The sequence below is a fragment of the Anarhichas minor genome, unplaced genomic scaffold (genome assembly GCF_050575085.1).
Source record: "Anarhichas minor isolate MPS153535 unplaced genomic scaffold, ASM5057508v1 ptg000027l, whole genome shotgun sequence".
NCBI lineage: Eukaryota > Metazoa > Chordata > Actinopteri > Perciformes > Anarhichadidae > Anarhichas > Anarhichas minor.
The window spans coordinates 20,761,546-20,777,494 of NW_027466473.1; positions in this window are offsets into that span (position 1 = coordinate 20,761,546).

Genomic DNA, 15,949 nt, shown 5'->3' on the forward strand with positions numbered 1-15,949 from the left:
ACAAGCAGTTTGTTTATTAGACGTTTGTGGTAACCTGGTCTTTAGTGGACTTGTCTCTTTCCAAGTGCTGGTGATCAAATGTAAACATGCATCTCATGAACCCTTGTGTTTTGTGTCCATTTCCTGTTGTTGGTTTGAAGCGTATCCTGGCCTGTGAGAAACAGCTCTTTGTTTAGTTTGGAAGAGGACTGACACCCAGACGTTCAAAAGCCTCAGTGATCTGGGCCAGCTGAGCTGGAACAACATGGTGCCCACTTTCCACAACAAACTCAAGTATGGAACACTCAAGAACTTGAAAACCCTCCAAACATGTGAAAACACCCTCAGAAAGACCCTGCTGATCTGTGCTCATTCATTCGTTGCAAACCTGAAAACGTTCAAATGTTGCAGTCCCCTGACCTCTTGCCTCTGCTACCAGCATTAGCTGGTCTGTTTTAATAAAGTATTGTAGCGATAGGGATGGCCCACATTTCCCATCATGCCTGCCTAATGCCTAGTGCTGGACCTAGAAGACGGTTTAATTTGCTGTTTTATGTTCTCAAATGCAAATGTTACTTTTGTAAGTCTGAGTGTTTGTCATGTGTCTGTTGAGAACACGGTGGCTTGTGTTGGTTAGTGTCTTTTTTTGTGCTGGTTTATAGTTTGAATCATTTAAACATTCACTTGATGTTGTTCAACAGGGACTTTTAGTTTTGTATTGCTTCTCAAAAGGGTTATACCATAACAGGGACCTCATTTAGAAACGCAAATAACAAGGTGAGTTTCATATTTAATCTAATAGCATGAGAAGGCTTCAGGGTTCCGGTTTGTCAAGTGCACCTCTGCACATCTGCTTCTCTAAGCTGTCACAAACAGGCCTGTTTCTGATCTGTTCTCTTCCTCGTACCATATGAATTATCTGTTGCTGCTTTTTGCTCCTTCATCTGTTTTGCATTAAAATGTTTTTATTGTGAAAACTCTTCAGGGAGTTTTGGCTTCAGCCAAGAACACGTGTAGATGTTCAGAATTTATTTTTCAGTGAGTAAAAATAGTAATTTATAGAAAAACAAGCATTTCATATGGTATGATTATGTTGTAGTTGTGATGGCATTAATATAGTTTTGATGATCTTTTTTCCTCCCTGTCTTCCCATTTTTATTTGAATTCCAGCTTTTATTTCAGACTTGACGATACTTCTGTGGACTGCAATGAGCTGCTCAGCTTTCACCCAGAGGAGCACTCCTTGAAACTCAGGTGAACTCAGGTCTGGTTATGGTTTTAAGTTGTTGCTCTTATATTTTTATATATTTTTCACGCCAGTGTTGCTGGAGGGAAATGAGCGCCGGCTGTTTACAGTTCAGCGTTAATGCACTGCAGTTCTGTGTCTGACTGAACTAAAGGCTTTAGTTCAATCCAGCAGCTATTTGTTCAACCTGCTAATGTTTAACCTGCAGCCTTTAGGGCACACAGTGAACCGCGTGGTGTACTTAGTGGTGTACATTGATTCAGTTCTGTTTTGGTCATCCACCACTGCTGTAAAAACACAACCTATCTGTTCGGGATGCTCCTTTCACGACCACCCAGCGTTTGTTTCGAGCAGCTGATGAAATATGCGGCGCTCCGTAGGCTGTTTGAACCTTTCGTGCGTGTCTGTCTCTGGTTTGTTTTTGTATTTGTCAGGTTGCAATTAGCGCGCGATGTTTGTCAAACAAGTGACAGCCCCGCCGGATCAGCCCTGCGGGTGTCCAAGTAGAATGCTAAACAAAGCATGTCAGCAATTAAATGTCTCTGCCCAGATTGTGTCCACTTAAAAAATCCAAACCCTGTCATTATCGACTCCAACCTGCACATAAACACGGTGATGCAACTACGTACACACACACATCATGCAACCGTGCCGGCACTAATATCAACATGTTGTACAAAAAAAACATAATGACTGTATTCATACAGCTCCATTCTGAACATATTTACAAAGTAGGTTAGTGTTCAAATTATAGATAGCAGAAAACCTTCAGTGTTACAGGAAGCGAAAGCTGAGCTGATATCTGTCCTGCTGCCTTCAGATGTAATAAGGAGGAGGTTTTTGATACAGTACTCAACAGCTGTGGATAGCAGATACTATAAGAATCACTCACTGACTTTTAGATCAATACAAATTGATTTACAGCTCCTGCAATCACGTTAAACTCTCATTTCTGACATTGATTTAAAGGCATATCCTGGTAGGAGCTTCATTAAAACAATTTTATAAACCTTTATTCCCTCTCTGCACTTTTAGTTGAAGCATTAAGTTTGCTCATTTTGCCAAAATCACCGAATAGACTACAGAGTGACTTTGTACCAGAAGCAGATATGCTACCAAGAAGCCTTTTCTTAGCTCAAAATCTCATCTCATTTCTGCCCAAAAGACTCACTGCTTCATATCAATGACTGTATATTTAGATTGTATGGACCCAGTAGTAGAGGTGAAATTACCCCCACATTGTTTGGAGCATGTGGTCAGGTTTTACACATAGAAGTACATTTTAAGCCCTTCTGTGAAATTGATGTGGACAAATGTCCTGCGTCAACTTGTGCCTCTAATTGTGTTCGTTACCTGTATTACATCTCAAGGTGAATTCAACTAATAGGCTGTGGGAAACAACTCTTGAAGCTCTTTCTGGGCAGCTGCAGTGAAGTAGAAAACAACTCAGTTACACAGCATCGCAGTTTGGAAAAGGCTTTTTAAACCAAATGTCGGATTTAAAATTTGCTTCACTATTAGTATACAAATGATTGATTTTTGTAGCTTTAAGTTTGCCAACAGAGTTTCCCTGTTAACCTTGGACACTTTTGGGGTTTTATATAACCTTGACATGAACTGCAGGAAAGGCCCTGTTAAAAAACAAACTGAGTGATTAAAGTCAGAATTGTGCTATGTGGCTGCGCGACAGCAGCAGAACAAAATTGTACCCAACACGCACATCGATAGGGGTGCAGTCATTTTTCAGCTGTGGGTTGAAAAGAAAGAATCTCCTGGTTGTTTGCTGTCACTTCTGAAAGTAAAAATTCTAACAAAGTAGGGATGACATGAAGTGATCTCTTACAGTGAGATATAATACGGTAAAAACGGCAACACATCTTTTCGTGCTTGTTATCGGGAGCTTTTTACTGCTGGCAGCAACCGTGCTTTTTGTCACATTAACGGGATTGCCAGTGACTTTCCTTTTAATCAGTTTGATGGCCTGTCCCAGAGAAGTGTTGGCATGACTTTGCTTCGGTACCTTTCTTCAGTTTTACAGCTAAAAATAATTGGTCTGATCTAGTTGATCAGTTTTCAGATGATCAGCCGTCGTGTTTGACTCATGTATGGTCTGTGGCATGTTTCCTGTTGTGTTTGAAAGTCACTAGATGCATCTCAAGCACCCTAAACAGCCAATTAAAGCTGGGGTCTACTACTACATTCTATATTTGACCTGCTGCAATGACGTAACCAGAATTTTACTTGGTGGAAAATACAGACTAACAAAACTGTTAAATTGCTGTTTTAAGACCCTGATTAAATTGCAAATCGTGCAGTTTTATTGAGTCTACATTAGGTGTCTGCACAGACAGATGTGTCCACACCTGCAGATGCCAATCCATGCATTTTGGACTGTTTTATCATCAGCAAACACTTCTTTGTAGACTAAAAAATGTGCGTCAAAGTGTCATTTGAGCTTTACCAGCACCTTAAATATGTTGTGCAGAATACGCAAACAATGATGGCTAATTTTTTACAGACAAAAATGTGCCCTTTAAACTTTACATTTTCTTCAACAGGTGCAGGGTACACAAACAGAGCAGGGTGTTGGGGGCCAAACAACTGTATGAGATGTAGCCTCTAGGCTATATAGTGTGTGACATGGGGGATACTTTCTGGCCGGCACACAGTGTAGCAAGTACGTACAAGGACTGTCTGCACTGACGTCACAAATTGACCTGCATGGACGACCTGGAATGGATTTGCCGTTTGTAAGTCTTCCTGAACTTCCCAATGGCCGGTACGCTCCTGCAGTCGGGTGTGTAGGTCTCCCGCTGTGTGGAGCCGTTTCTGTGCAGTGTGCAGTGTGAAGCTATGCTATGTATCTTGGTATGTAACTTTTTTCAAATTCCTACATTTTTTTGTATAAGTTCTGCAAGGTAGAAGTTCCTGCTCCAGGTGTAGTTGGTTGTCATCGTCCTTTCGAACATCGCTTTGAATATCACACGGAACAGAAAACTGCAAACTAACCGTAAATTTCAATCAACAAAACAAGGACTTCTCACAATCTTTTCTCAAACCAAGTTGCCTAATATCCACCGTTCAGATGTGGTGGAAGCTCAACAGGGATGCAGAGAGGACCGCTTTTAGTTCCCGAACCTCGTAGGTTGAGATGAAGCAAAAGTGTAAATCATAAGCTCCAGCTCCCAGGGGGATAGTAGAGTTGTTTTAATGTCTGCTCTCTCAGCGTGCAGATATGTAGGCCATATGCTGTTATTGACAAGCATATGAACAAGGTCACATTGAGATTCCCTCTGTGTACACTCTGCAAACTGCCCTTATCTCCTTATGTATAATGTATATCCGCCATCGCATTCATGTTGTAACGGGGGTGACGGAAGTCAGCAGTGGATGTCAAACACAAGACGGCCTATTAAGCATGCATTAAAACTGCTGATGGCCTGTGTGTACCAACGCAACTCATTTCTGCAAGACAGAATAATATCTCTGCCAGGAGAGACCGAGAAGGTCATCAGCAAACAGAGCAACAACAACAATGCTCATTACTATTCATTGAAAGTGGCATGTAAATAGAAAAGAAGTGGTGCATGTGAGGCTCAGACTGCCAACAGCTAATGAAGAACCTATAAGTGGAGGTGCTGAGAACACAGACAATGCTGGAGCGATGTTTATTGGTTGCTGTGCTCCTACTGCGCCGGCGGTGCCGGCGTCGACCTCTGGCATCAATCTGTTTCAATCAGATGCTCTGGTGAAAGCTGTGTGTAGCACGAAGGGCAACGATTACGCCTCCACGTTCTGCCGCTATGCTCAAAACATACTACCGAGGTTTATGACTTCTAAATTTCGCATGACTTTGTTTCTGAGGACAACTTTACTTGTAATGCTCTGTAGGTTTGTCAAGTGCCAAGTACACCGTTAGGGCTCACTCACATCAATATTTAAGACGGCATTCAAGGGATTCACTGCAATCAGAGGATTCACTCACGGAGTGATTGTAATGACATTCAAGAGAAGAGACGCAGTGTCCAAAATAGAGGATGTTTAAAAAGTAACTGCACAGTTAAACAGGTTTTTTTAAGCTAAATAAACCAATTGATATGACTGTGCGGTGATGAAACGCATCAATGCTGGTGTGGATGTTGACATTTCTTCTCATAGTTCAGATCTACAGGGGTGTGGTGTTTATAGGAGATTTTAAGATAGCAATTTACTGAAACAGACATACAAATGTGTCCGTTACCAATTTTGGTGGAAAGGTGGTCTCTAAAAAGGAGGGAGATCAATGGAACTGTAGTTCAAACTTGATCACCGAAATCAATTGTTCGAGGTCTAGGCCATTGTCACACTGGGAATCTTTTGGAGCCTTCCTTTACGTGAGAAACTCTTGCTTTCTCAATGTTCTCAATGCTTCTCTCCACCCACAACCACAAGTGAGAAAATATAGGAATGCAAGTAGAGGGCAGAAGCTGAGGAAAAGTGGCAAAACTATACAGCAGTACAAACAGAAGCACGCTTGAAGTGGTCATCAAGTAGAGAGTATTCAAAGCTGGATTATATACATTTACCGGCAGAACCTTTGCTACTCTTCTCTTCTGTGCAATAAGCTCCGGAAGAAAATCTTTCCCAACAACGAGCAGCACCAAGCTTATTGTTAAAGCTTTGCAAAGCAATAAGCACAGTGCAGTTTCAATTTAAAGAGCCGATGTACAGCATCAGCATTTTAATGCACATGCCAGAGTACACTGAAGTACTTGACGGAAACCGAGGCTCGGGGAGCCGCTCATAATGGAGCATGATTGTGTGCAGCAGAGTGTCCTGCCAGAACTAGTTCACAATTCAGTGTCTGACCCAGAAATGCATTCTTTTACGCAGACACACCACTGGAACAGCATATACGTATAGCATCGAGGGACACACACTCTATTTTGGGCTTTTTAAGGCAAAATGACTCAATGTAACCTGCTCTTCAGTGGCAGAGGATGTCTAAGGTAATGTATGTCAGACTTCTAAGATTTCATTTACTTAAAACTACAGACTGACTATGCACGAGTACATTTGTGAGTGGCAGTATATTTTCCTCTCAAATAAAGAAAAATAAACATTTTCTTTTGCACCAAAAATAAACTGGCATTCAAGCTTTCATAGATGTGGTTAATGAATACAAGTGAAATTCAGATGCATCAGTCTTCATGTCTGTCGCCATATAATATTACCGATTTTTTCAAGAGCGGGACCAAAATCTTTTTTTCAGATATCCGATTCTGTCTAAATTTGAACCGTGGAAATGTTGAATCAATTCGTTTAGATGCTAAACTCTTACCTGTCGTAGTAAAACCCGTCTTCCCCACGGCGCGTCTGTCTTTGCCTTTTCAGCGGGCGTTTTTGTGTGTGTGTGTGTGTGTGTGTGTGTGTGTGTGTTGTCTGTCTTCTCCCACAGGTAACTCAGCCTGAATGGCTGGAATGTGAAGAGGTTCGCGTCATTGGACCCGGGGGACTCTGCTGACAGAGCAACGTTCTCTCTTGCACTTTGACTGGGTTTTGTCTACTCTTGAATTATTTAACACTCTCTCATCCCTGTTGTGTGTGTGTGAGCTGTCTTAGAGCCGCTACTGCCTGTCTGACCTTGTGGCTCAGAAAACATTCAGATGCTCAGCATGCCTTAAGGCAAGAGGAGCACAGTTGCACTCAGCAATGATGAGCTCTCTGAAAATAGCGCTGTGGACTGTGAGTCAATGAAGAATTGTCTATTCTGTTTTTCCTTTGAAGTTCGGTGGTTTGTATCCCTGTCACTGTTTGGGTTGATGACAATCAGAGGGAGCAATCATTTGCCATTTGTGATTTTTTTAGTTTTGATTCAAATTCATTTAATGTCTCTGTGTAATGCTTTTGCTTTTTAGCATATGAAAAGTCCACACAAGGTGACCTTTTGATACTCAAATGAGAGATTTTTGTTGGAGTGTCACCTTAAGTCTCATGTTTTCTGTCTTCGCTTATTGTTCTTCACTCTTTCTACCCCTCCAGACCGCTTCTCTCTTCCAGGTCCCTCCATGTGTAATGGCTTCCACACGGAGAAGCCATTTTTATTTTTTTTTTACGAGCAGAACGTGGGATTAATGTTTACCAGCGGAGGCAAATGGCTGTCCAGAGAGGTACCTGTCAGGACCCAGCAGTGCACTGGGCATCTCCACGAGGCGATGGATGTTACACAACAGCAGGAGACGTCACCTCGGAGGAATGTGGGAAGTGAGAGGGATTGGAGCGGAGTGCTTCAGTGACTGTTTTGGTACCAAGACATGAGTCACGCAGAGATAAAACGGGTCAGTGGATACCAACCTGAAGAAATCATGATCCAGTTACATAATGTGCAGACTGAAAACAGCCGTGAGCATACAATTTAATACTGTCTGAGGTGCCTATATTTGTACAATTTTATACACTACATTATACACTGTAAATGTGCAATTTTAGCTCACTAGCTAGTCGGTTAAATGCGTAGAAGACACTTAAACTGGTGGAGAGCATCTGTCTTGGTTAATTTCAGAAATACATCTTATGTCAGCACTAGGGACCATAACACTTTCTTCCACTCTTTGTTTTATTAACAGATGAAATTAAACCACTATACCATTAGCTAAGCACCTGTGGAAACCCCACACAGACCACTGGACATCCCTGAACTTCTTTCTGTGAGCCGGTAATTAGCTCCTGAAACTTTTGCATTTGGAATGTGGTCGCACAGGGAGAGCAGCGATTTTCAGCCCATGGTGGGTCCATGGAATCAGAGCTCATTACATTTTCATAAGAAGACCCACTGGTGTCCGTGCTGAGAGCCATTCGGGGTCCTGACCCTCGGCTTAGAAAATCACCGGCAAAGACTCTGAGGCCGGAGTCGGTCTCTGGCTCTCCTCATGCTAATGCACACACTCTGTCTCCTGTCCTGAGGTCGTCCTGTAAACACTCAAGTGATGCTGTAAGCAGATTATTAGAAGCTCTGCTTTCTAAGCAGGCATTTTACTTACAAGTTCAAGACATTAACTCTATTATTCCAACCTACACTTGCATGGTTGCGGGAGCAGAGAAAGTGCCCAGAGGGGAAATTTCTGTTGCAAGTTCATTTCAATAATGGGTGAAACTTTTCATGTTTATTTTCCTTCTTCTCTTGTTGTGTGCTGCCGGGTCAGAACCTTGAAGTAAAGTGTTCATTAACTGATAATATTCATTTTACTGGGCTGTCTTTCAACCAACAGATTAGCAATGATGAGGGAGCACAGACTTTCCTGCTATGCAACAATGGTTTGAGGACTACTTTGAGCTGTTAAACATGGAGTGAACAGCCAGGTTTTTTGTTATATAGACATGCAAATATCACACCATAATATTTGCTTAAATGTGAGATATTAGAAAAGCTTGTGTCTGTTTTTGCAAATGTTGGTTCCATTTAGTGTAAAACGATTCTTATTTTCTGGACTGTGCATCATCACTATCGTACCTTAAATCAACAACTGCACCAACGTAAGCTTTTCATCAAGAAATGACATGCAGAAAAAATGAAAATAGTAGAGTACCAAGTTTGTCACCGCAACAATTTCAATTTCTGATTAGTGCTGTGCTATGCTTCATGGGAGAATCATCGCCTCAGTTGGGGAGTTATTTTGCCTGAAACAATATCAACATCAAGCTAGTGCACAGTGACACCCAGCTTGTCAGCCTAAACTACAAACAAGGGCAGCAAATCGCTGTAGATTTGCCACATTTGTCACAATCGATGGATTGAAATTCCACTTTCTTGAGAGAGAGCTGGATTCACCTTTAGAGCTTTTTCCCATCTGTCTCCTTTTTGCTTTCTATAAACATCAGATGTGACAAGAAAGATTTCTGAGTACTCAAGCTGAAAGCTTTGAAACACTTTGTACCCATTGGCTACATTCAGCTTCTCATTTTTTTGCCCACTTAAACGTCAAATCATACAAAGGGTCCATTTATGGCATTCAGCAGCAACCCCTGCTGTGGATTTCAGCTGCTTCCCTCCGTGTAGCTCACCGTACCTTCAGGCCCAGCAAAGGGGCAGCCTGCTGGTGCGCCACAGGGGACTTGTGTCCACAAAGTGTTTTTTCAGCCCACACACTTGGCCTTCATAACCTCACTGCGTGAAAAACCATCGCCGCATTCTTCTCACTAGGCCTGTGACAGGTAGGAACTGTTGAAGAAGAAGAGAGAGCCAGAGGGAATGAGACACAAACACATGGGAGGTAAGGTTCACTCTGACGGGGTTCACTGGACATGCTGTTAGAATCTCAAGAAGGAGGGAACAACATTCTGAATCAATCATTATGAAAGTAGTCGGGAATACAGACTGATTTCAACAGACCGCTTGTCACAAGGGCCGGCCCTCTTGATCCACAGCCGTCTTGATGTCTTTTCTGCTGCATCTGTGATGTTACTGATGACCCATTAAGCTTCTGCAGTCCACATCAATGGTCACTCATTGTTTCCTTGCCTACAAGGTCTATGTCTTGAGCTGCCTTCCTCTCAAATGCCACCTGTTTGAGCAACAGGGTCTCACTCCCAACCCGCCAAATACAAACACTTTGTCAGTGCTTCTCAGCGACTAATGCCGACGCACCGCGCTTTCAATTAGCTCCAATGTAAACCCTCCTGTGTCAGTGTTAGACGCTCAGACCACCTGACGAAGAGGTGGATGGGTAAAATAAACAGGGTTTTGGTCCAGGAGACGGCTGTTAGTGTCCTATGCGAAAAAAGAAAAGTAAACATTCACATTTTGTCAGTCGTTATTCAAGTGACTCACATGAGTTGCAAGTCACGTGACTCGTTTGTCAAGTGAGTTGCTAGTTAGGTAAGTACATACTGCAGCTGCCCTTACAATGTACGTACTGTTGTATGCAGTATGCATTTAATTGGGACCTACCACTTCGTCATGACATGGCATCTTGAACTTTGATCCTCTTGCTCATATATCAGCAGCTCAGAGGATCCGTCGTGATCCCATCCTGGATCCCAAAGCTGCACGGCTCAGCTTTTCCTGAACTGAGGAAAGAGGTGGAGGTGTGTGTGTGTGTGTGTGTGTGTGTGTGTGTGTGTGTGTGTGTGTGTGTGTGTGTGTGTGTGTGTGTGTGTGTGTGTGTGTGTGTGTGTGTGTGTGTGTGTGTGTGTGTGTGTGTGTTGAGTTGTATAGGAGCATGCCATTCTACCCCCCTCCATTGTCAGACATAATCTCAGCAGTTAGAGGGAAGAGTTGGAGGGCTTAGTTGAGTTGAAGTCTGTCTGACGTGGATCCCAGTTTCCAGAGGTATTAAGGTAGACATGATGACGTTATTCCCGGACCAAGGCACCAAGAAGCCCCCCCCCCTCCACCAGCCCACCCCCACAGCCTTCAACCCACAATGCCCATCCCACTGCTGAGCCCACAGGAAGAGACATGATGGATTTCGAAGTAAAGTTGTGTTGAGTCTCCTGATGAAACCAGGCACTGTCGGAATCGCTGCCGCTGCAAACACGTCTTTTCTTGTGGATTATCCTTGAAAGGTGTGTGGGGGGTGTAGAGAAGATACATACGAAATAATGGAAGAGAGGACAAGCAGTCCAAGCTGAGAGAATTGGAGGAAAAACAAAAGAGAAGTTGAGCGATACTAAAAGAGACAAAAGGAAAATAAGATGGAAGAAGACAATCCGATGAAAATATTTTTGGCTCAAGCTAATGTTTGGAATGCCAGAAAAAAGGAAATTGACGCATATAGATGTGACAAACCACCCACAAACACATTTTAAAGAATCTCTGAGATTTTAAAATGAGAGATATTCTTTAAAACACAAGTGAAATTCCAGGATTTGGTTTGATTTTTGAAGATGAAAATCATGTTGAAATGATTTGAAATATTTTGTTTAATATTTATTTATTTTCCCTCAACTGTACCAAGGAAAGAGGACTGTTTTGTTATGTACCCATTGTGGGGCAAATTTATTTAGTTCTATACAAATAAAATTGACTCGATCATAGGGATACGTTAAAAGCTTTACGTCCTAAGTGGTCTGGAGATTCCAGCTTCATCAAAAGTGTTATCAAACGGTGATTTTTGGTTTTACAAGAGAGAAGGCTGCAGGATGAGGCAGCGCACGGAATGTCTCCCACAGTTGATGAGACCGTCCCAAACGGGGCGAGGCACCATAATGAGGCCAAGAAATGTATTTCTTTGGAGTTTGAGTTTGAAGTTCAGTTGCCTCAGTTGGAGAGTTTGGACCCAAGATGATAGCAAGATAATCTTGATAACGCTGAGCCGACAGGAGGAAACAAAATCAATACAGTCACGCTCGCAAGGTTTCCTGATTCATGGATGGCTACTGATGCAGCAGCAGACATACCACCTTTTGCCCTCTCCAGTTGCTTTTTTAAGTAATATAATGTGGACACGGCTGGACTTTCTTTACAGTCCTAATGATTTTATGTTTTGCCTTGAACTGGCAATTAACAAAGTATGCATTTTCTTTAGTTATTTAAACATACACTTTACAAGGCAATTTACATAAACTAAAAATAAAGTTAATTTTAAGTAATTACAGTAAAACGTCAATCATTGAATGGACGCTGACACGTTTGCTCTTCTGTGTTTTCTTCAGTTTACATGTCAATGAATGACAGTTGAGTAGCATGAAGCTGAAACCATGGAGATGAATCAATTACTTTTCATCATTTCACTTTTATCACATTTAATACCTCGTTTTACATAAAAACATTTCCCACTTTTCGAAGTTCATCCCTTTTTTGTTTTCATACACAGCTAATAACGTTGATTAATAGTTCTCTAATCTCTAGCCTTATCAGAACTAGAACATCACCTGATCTCTTTAGAGGCAGGCCAGTGTTTCTGCCTTAATATAGTCAGTTAAAACCTTTTCATTCCTGATTCAAAATTGGCCGCGTAAAAGAACTGGACTGTTGACAAAGGCAAAAAACAAAAGTTGCACGTCCTTGCTGTTCAGCACTTGACGTCTTCCTGATGTGATTTCAGAAGACAAAATGTGTTTAGTATTGATCCTGAGAGCATTAGTCCCCCCCCCCCCCCTACACACTGCCTGACGTGGAGAACCTGAGAGCAGTGAGACCCAAAGACAGTCAGTGTCCCTCACTCAATAATTTATACTGTGTGTATGTCATATGGGAGTTACAGCAAATACAAGTTTAAGACTTCTAATTGCTGTTCATGTCAACATCCAAGAATAAACGCTCAATAATACAGATTTCCCTGAGCTATATTGTTAATACAGTTGTTGTTTTTATCCTCACACAACCAACTCTACAGCCGTGTTGAGTTGTAGACAAACATGGGAATCACTCCTGCCATCCATTTCACATGAAGTGAATGCAGCTTTAGTGCCGATTAAGAACATCAGAGGGATCTCAAACACCTCAGTTACTCTGATATTCATACATTTTTTACAAGGAAAGAGGAGGCAATAGTTCAATAAAGGACACATCACCAGACAACAAGGAGGAGTACAAAAGACTGATTGAGAGCTTCGTCAACAATTCAGTTTTTGAATAATTCTTTTAAATATTTTAATTTGTAGCATCTGGTAAGACTGTAAGTTGAGATTTATATTCATTTGTAATAAAACATTATCATCCGCTACTAGTTCTGTTTATTTTCCCGGTTAAGTGCTGCTTCTGTCCTGTTCCTTATCTGCAGTGTGATGAGAGGATGTATTTTCGTATTGATCTAGAAAGCACTTCCCGTCCGTCCCCAGTGTGCCGATGTGTCAAGACTGTCAGTCAGCCCGTCAGCCAATCTCTACAGAGGAGAAGTGAGGTGAGGAAGTGGCTTGTTGGGAGCTTTGTCTGACAGCTTACCTTGGCTCTGTACGAGACGTTGGTCTGTGCTGCTGAGAGAATCTACTTACAGCTTTGTTCTCATCAGTGCGCTGCTCTCAAAGATTGTTTTCTTTGAACTATGTTTGTGCTTTTTGTTTTGAAGTACGATTAATTTCACATGGCAGTCGTCCAGGGAAGTGTCTCTCACCTTGAGTGTGACGTTATAGTGATCACTGGAGGAATATAACCAATATAGCAAATTTGGCGGGAAAAACACCATTTGTTTAACAGCTGAATTGGACTGGGTTTCTCTGTATCTACGTGTTATCTACATTGGTTGGGTCTTAAAATAAAGGAAAAAGGAGTTTTTGCATTCAAATGTATAGAATGCAGGTAATACTTCTGCACACATCCAATGGAGATACACTTTTTTTTACCTTTATTTGACATAAACAGAACAAGAAAAAAAGAACATAAAATGTTATTTATACATTGAAACACACAATTTCTAACGATTGGGTCAGAATTTCACTTCCCTCTAAAAGAACATTTGGCCGTTGCGTTGATAAATTTGGCGCTTTGGCTGCTGTCCGTGGTGCTGATCCGGGGCGACTCTTTGTAGTGGCTGTGTGTGTCCGTGCATGTGTGGGTGTGTGCACGAGTGTGCGCAAGTGTTTGGGGCGAGGGCCCGAGAAAAGAAAAAAAATTGCACCGGGGGCCAATCCCAATTAGGTTACACTGCAGGTCTGTGCAGCTTAGAAAGGTAAAAGGGTCACATGCTTTCCCATTGGACAGATGCACACACCATATGCTAATGTAACTAGTTAATTCCAGCATCTGTTAATTCTGAACTCATTTGGGAAACGTGTTTTACTGAGAAGCCCATGGATTAGTTAATTAATGGTGCACCGGGCAAACACACACTGGCACATACACTTACATTTTTGCACAAAACTGCCACATTTAGATGTCTGCATCAGATGGTTAACGGCCGTGGCATACTTAGAGAATAGCTGTCTGTAGTCTTTTTGATTTTTTTTGCACAGTTGGCTGTCGTCGGCTCTTTATCAGTGGTCGTTTGGCTGATTCGGTTTGCTAAATTGGAGGTGGGGGTGGTGGACATTCGGTCGGATGAATTTCACTAATTTACTGCATTTATCTTTATTGTTATTCCTCTTTATTGCATCCGCTTTTTCTTACAGTTTATTTTTCTTGTTTCTCTGTCTCCACAGGCCGCAGGCTGATGACATCCAGTAGATGTTGAGACATTTCTGTTTCTGGCTCTAGATTAGCGTTTTCATGTTTTCACATCAGCCACTGTAGTTCTCCGCCAGACACTCTTGGCACACAGGAGAAGTTTCAGTTGGTTGCAAACTGCAACCGCACCGCTAGATGCCGCCAAATCACCCGAGGCTGTTTGAGGTTGTCATAGCTTTGTCAACATTTTCCATGTGTAAATGCATACGAAAGATTCTACAGGTACTGAATAGTTTAGCCGGACTGTACCCGCTCAGATATCTGATCAACGGACGTGATGATTGGCTGTCACGCTCAGCAGCAGGTACCTTTGATCTTTGGCTTTTCAGGTCATGTGATGAAAAGGGATTTATATTTGAAGACAGCTCTGCTAGGATCAAACGCTGAGTCGAGACGAACCGAGGTACGGCCTCCCGTGTGTCATCTTCATCTCCAGCCGTTATCTGAAAGGCTAGAGGGCACAATTTAGAGATGGTGTTCAGACATTTTTTTCCTAACGGGATGGCAAGTCAGGCCATGTGACCATCACTTCCATCCTCCCTAAAGAGCTGCTTGCTACAGTTTGAGCCAGTATGTTCTGATCCCTCTGGTGAACCTCACACATAAAAGATCATCCAGGCAATTTATTTCAGGATCTGAAAAAGGAAAAAATCCGGTTTCTTGTAACATTTTTACGTCACTTAAAATGTCTTATTCAGTGCACGTCTGTTCTTATCTCTCTTGTGTCACTCCGGGCTGAAAAAAAGGTCAATGTTGAGTGAAAAAAACAAGACAAAACTTAGCTTAAGTCTGAACATTTTTTGGTTCTTCGAACAAAGGTGTCACATTGTATGAGGCATTGCATTTAACACCTGTAGCACACACTGGACACGTCCTGCAGACAAGTAGTAGAGTAGTAGAGTGTGCATGCTGATTCATAGACACAGAACAAAACATAGAAACATTCATAGAAATTTCTCAAACCACTCCTGCTACAAAAAAAGAAAAATATATGTATATGCTTAGTGCGACTGAAACCAACATGATTTAGCCAAAATGTGTCTGAGAACACATGAACAAATACCATAAATGTGAACGTGCATTCAAATAGGTTGTTATTTTGCTTTGAATAAAGGAGCTAAATGCTAATTAAATTCAGAGCTGGTGTACATACAAAGTGTGAAAAATGTTTTATTAAAAAAAATCTCCTGCACCACAATCCACTCCTCTGCCATCTATCTGAAATATGGATAGTTACTCAGCTTCTGTCCCAAGCTTCATAAACAATGCATTGGTTTGCATCCATATAGCTGAAGAGCAACACAGTTCTTTTTCTAGAATGTAAATCCCATCACACTACAACCTTAACTCGTTGATACTTAAAACAGATGAGTTCACAGTCAAGTGGTCGTAGAGAGATGGAAGGAGTTTTCTAAATAAAGTCAAATCCTTCTGTGTTCCAGACGTGAGGGGATTCAGGCCCTTATTTGCAGGGCCAAACTAGGCCCAGCCGGGAACAACTTCCTCTCCTCATGACTGGGCTCCTTAACACCACTCAGTGCTGGAGTGTTTATTCGTAGCTGCAGTCACGCTTAATCAGTGCAGCTTGTATGTAGCCACACAAGTACGTGTGGAGCTCGCCGAGTGTCAACGGAGCATCCTGT